This window comes from Panthera tigris, chromosome D4 (genome assembly GCF_018350195.1).
Source record: "Panthera tigris isolate Pti1 chromosome D4, P.tigris_Pti1_mat1.1, whole genome shotgun sequence".
In the NCBI taxonomy this organism is placed as follows: domain Eukaryota; kingdom Metazoa; phylum Chordata; class Mammalia; order Carnivora; family Felidae; genus Panthera; species Panthera tigris.
Genome location: NC_056672.1, coordinates 33,532,436 through 33,537,785, shown reverse-complemented (window position 1 = coordinate 33,537,785; position 5,350 = coordinate 33,532,436).

Genomic DNA, 5,350 nt, shown 5'->3' with positions numbered 1-5,350 from the left:
GGCAGGGAGGGCCATCCCAATATGATGTCGGTCTCACCCCTATAAAGGGAGGGGGCTAGGGAAGAGCATTGCATATGTTGCATGTGGTTCTAGAAAAGTTTCAGTTGTGCTGCTGAGCAGTCCTGAGGCAGGAGGCAAAGTTGCCTATTTCACAGAAATGGATCTGCCTTCCTATGGCTACCAAGCTCAGTAGTTTGCTCATGGGAAGTGTGGCTTCCATATGAACAAGGCAGTGGACACAAAACCAGCAGCTTGGGCTGTGAGTCAGTTAATCTTCCCCCAACCAGGAGATCTGAGTGCCCTATCTTCATGGTCACCTCAGGTATGTACAACAATTCTCCAACTTCACATTTCCCAGTTCCTACCACCAGAGAAAGACTGATACTTTTCCCTTAATTTTGGTTGAAATAATCTAGTGGAAGGATCTAAATGGTCCAGCTGTGTTTAGTGCTAAAGCCTGTTCTAAATCAGTTTTGTCCAGAGAGATGGTAGCATATGTGGTCTTAGAGGCATGGCATGGGAAGTCCATCCCTACCTCTATGTGGAGGGGGGATATCTTTCTTAGAGGGGACACATATGAGCCAGGCAGTCACCCATGCTGGGAAGAAGAGGAACAAATAGATGTAGCCAGAAGACTCCAGCCCATACGTTAGGTGTTATGATGTCAGCCTATGAGCTTCCACCTATGACCGTAGTCCCTGAAGCTCTTAATTTAAAATAAACCATTCCTTCTCCTCTAAGTGCATAGTATTTCTCCTTATTACTTGATGAATTATATGGAGATTAAATGAGTTAATACATTCAAGTAGTTTAGAACACAGCTAGCCTAGGGTGAGTGAGTGTTAAAGAAGTGTTGGCTGTAATTCCCATTTTTACTATTATTAAATTTAGTGAGACGCATACCTATCTCCCTCACTAGATTACACGTCCCTTACAATCACGGACTATTTCCTGGACATTTTAGCACATTGCAGAGCAAATCAGTCTCCCAATGAATGCCTAGTGAATTGAATCGAATCTGCTTTCAAGATTACTCTGAGGAGAAAGCATCTGAAATGCTGGAGAGCCCCCATACCACGACAATGCATGAGCTTTTGTTCTGCTGTCAGATCTTAATTATCTACGTATAGAGTCTCCACTTCTTGAATTAGCCACAGCACATGTTTAATCCCCTGTCACCAAAATGCTTCTGGGACTGTGCCTTGAATTGGGATCACTTGGGAAGGGAAAGTAATTTTAGTAATTAGCCCATGCAGAACATGATCAAAAAGGTTAATTTTCTACTCCCAAGAGCACACAATACACACAGAAATGCTTTTTATATTCTCCACCCTTTCCTCTCTTCTGCATTAGTATGAATGGTTGAAGGCTTCCTATAAACATCACAATTATTGCTTAATCAATGAAAATGCTAGAAGTGATGATCTCTAGGTGGTAGGATTAGAGATAATTTTTCAAATTTTTTTCATACCTTTTCAATTTTTTTAATGAGAAATTTATCTTATAACAAGAAAGTTCCCTTCTTACTCCTACTTACCTAATCACTGTTTAATTGTGTTATAATAAATTTCATGGTGCTTGTAAAAATTCCAGAATTAATTAATTAACATTAAATGCACCATTGTGTGAAGTTGGTTAAGTTAGGTAGTTTCTCTGAGTCTCAATTTTCTTATCTGTAAAGTGGAAATAAAATAATTAGCTTAAAAGGCTGGCATGAGAAATAAATAGCAAAAGGCATAACACACAGTTTATGCTCTTAAATGTCTTAATTCCTTTTTTTTAAACTGAGTTTTTGTAATCATAAGAAGCACACACCTCCACAGAGAAAATCCATGCATTTCAGCCATGAAATTGATAATAAAAATCCTCATATGATATATTTAAATGGTGGTACTGAACACAGTCGTTTTCTGAGATGTTTTTCATAAATGTATTGTCCCCAACATTTGGTATTTGTGACTGAGGGTTGTTGTTGAACATTCTGATTCTTTATCTAAATAAATAACATGTGGGGTGCCTGGGTGGCTCAGTTGGTTGAGCGTCTGGGTTCGGCTCAGGTCATGATCTCACAGTCTGTGACTTGGAGCCCCGCATCGGGATCTGTGCTGACAGCTTGGAGCCTGGAGCCTGCATCAGATTCTGTGTCTCCCTCTCTCTCTGACCCTCCCCCACTCATGCTCTGTCTCTCTCTCTCTCTGAAAAATGAATAAACATTAAAAAATTTTAATAAATAAGAAACATGTTTCTGAGATGATTGCTAAAAGAGAACAAGACATCTCCCCACACACCTGCTCTGTCCCATCCTATGCTTTCTTTCTTTTTTTTAAAATAAATTTATTGAGGTATGATTGGCATACAAAAAGCTGTAAATATTTAATGCATACAACTTGATGAGTTCGGAGATAAGTAGATATCCATGACACTATCTTCACAGTCTATGTCATAAACATAAACCATAACCATAATGTTTAAAATGTTCTTCCCACCCTCTTTATGCTTTCTGAAGGGAATGAAATTGGCCTTCCCAAGGCTTGTTGATTTGAAATACTGTGGAGAACAGCAATTTTACCTATACAGAGACTAATAACAAAATAGATATCTGTGAGAAAATACCTCAGATCATAGAAATTGCTTTATATACTGCAAGAGGGCTGAGGCATTCAACAAAAGTAAATTGGGACATTTCAGAAGAAAACAACAGCTTCCAACAGTAATAGTAATAACGATCAACATCCAACCTGAACATTTGTTGAGTGACAGCCATGTGCCATGCATTAAGCCAAGCATTTTACATCCATTATTTTACAATATCCCAGTGAAATGTCTACTATCATGCCTTTTGGCAGATGAAAAAACTGAACTTTTGAAAGGTGAAGTGGCATCCCTAAGATAATACAACTAGTAAACTACAGGGCCAGGCTTGTCTGGTTCAGGAACTTGAACATATACTATAACTAATGTAGCATAGAACTGCATAGACCTTGAATGCTTGATAAATATCAGTAGCTTTGAATAGAAGAATGGTCCCAGAGGAAAAACAGAAAGTCTCAAACTGGGAGAGACAAGTTTTCTACAGAGTCATGCAATCTACTCATAGTAACTGTTCATGATCATGGTAGCTAGTTCTTTTTTTTTTAATATGAAATTTATTGTCATGGTAGCTATTTCTATAGCAAATTAAAGACTATGGAAAGTCCCTTATAGGAAGGAATTATAGTAGCTGTGCCTAGGGTTGGGAGCAACCTGATAAGATTTGAGATTTAAGGGATTTTCTGGGGAGCTACATTTGCAAAATTTGTTTATGTTTGGTTTGTTTATTAGCCTGACTTGAAGTGGTATTAGTTTTCTAGAGCTGCCTTAACAAAATACCATAGAATGAGTGACTCATACAACAGAAATGTATTTTCTCATGTATTTCTCTTTAGGCTGGTAGTTCAAGATCAAGTTTGGTTTCATCTGAAGGCCATAATGGAAAGATCTGTCCCAGGCCTTTCTGCTTGGCTTATAGATGGTCACTCTCTGCTTTGTCCTCACATATTTTTTCCCCTGTGACTCTGGTGTCTCTTCTTCTTATAAGGATACCAATCATATTGGATTAGGTCCCCATTAATGGCTTCATTTTATCTCAATCACCTCTTTAAAGACCCTATCTTCAAATATAGTTTCATTCTAAAGTCCTGGGGATTGAGACTTCAACATATTAATTTTGGGAGGACATAATTCAGCCTATAACATTGTCTGATAGAAATAATTAGGGAAGGAGGCACTAGGTCTGTGCAAGTGGTGCCTTGTGTAATTTCAGTTGTGCAATGCAGCAGCTGTTGGGGGTCAGCATCCTGTGGGGTTGTCTCCAACTGTGTCCCTATCAGATCCCATCTGTGCATTACAAATCTACTGTGAACAGATGCTCTCTGTCAAATGAAACTCCTCCCCACACTTAAAGGGTATGTTGTGGAACCAAGCTGTCCAGTAGAGAGTATTTTCAGTACTAGATGCTAGGTAGTGGCTCGGGGCAAATAACTGTAATGCCATCACTCCTGCATGCATTTTTATCAAATTAGCATTGTCTACGGGAAGGTTATTTGTGTTCAAGGAAGCAGAGTGATGTGGCTAGAGAGAATCTCAGTCTAACAGAGAGATAGGCAGATCAACACTATTCCAGAGTTATATAGGCTAGCAGTGAAGATTGACTGGTAACACCCTGTATTTTTATTCACTCAGTGATTTGCTATGTCATTTGGATTCTGCATCTTCATTAGCTAATTCTCCTGTCTCTTGGGCTGATTTGAGATAGGTTTTAGAAAGAAATAGCACATCAAAGGAGGCAGAGATCTAAACAGTGGCAGAACCAGGGTGTCTCGGGTAGATCACAGCTGGCAGATGGAACTATGCATTGCCCTCTTTTCTCTACTTCTCCACTATCTCTTTTACAAATATCTGACCTAAAAAGCTTCCAGGATTACTGGGAATGGGACTCATATAATAGCTATATGATTCAAATCCAGACTTTTAAAAGCCTATACAGAGCACTGGGCAAGGATAGGAGGATGTATTAAAACAAAACAAAACAAAACAAAACAAAACAAAAAACAAAAAAAAAAACAAAACACAAAGATCTATCATCAAGAAAAAAGGTTGGTACATTGAAACAGACTCAGTAACCCAATAGGGGCCTCAGTTGTTGTCCTAGGTATTACAGAACTTGAATTAAGTGATATCACATAGATGGTATTTGTGTGCTCAGGCAAGACATAGGTTATGTGTGTGCAATCTTGGTATCTCAGTGAACTCTAAGACACTGCATGACTGAGCAACTCTACCTGACAGAGCATAACTCATAGGTAGTGACCTTCTTCTTCCCTTCTTGGATGACTCTCAGGCTGCCCCTGCACTTGAAAAATTAAAGCCCAGTGACCGGAGTGATTGGTCAGAATCCATATCTAAGGATGCCATCTGAAGCTGGCAAAGATATTATGGTGGCTGAAACACATCTTCATGTGGCCACATAGAAGCTTCTGTGGGAGGTCTGGCACTTCTGTGGGGACTTAAACCCTTGAGGCACTTTATAAGGTATCACTATGTTCAGGCTTCAAGCTAGCAAAATGTAGGTGTAATGTTTATCTGTTATCTCTTGTCAGATACTGGTAAAACCTCAGCATTTAGGGATCATAATTAGCATGAGCAAATTTTGTTTCTGCTTTCTTTCATAATTTGCTTTAGGTGAAAATATTTCTATTTTCTGAGGTGTTCTTATTTCCCGTGAGAAAGAAACACTCCTTTTGCAGCTCAACCTTAAGCCTAATAGGTGCTACTTAGGTAATTAGGGCAAGATTATGACAAAGTAAGTATC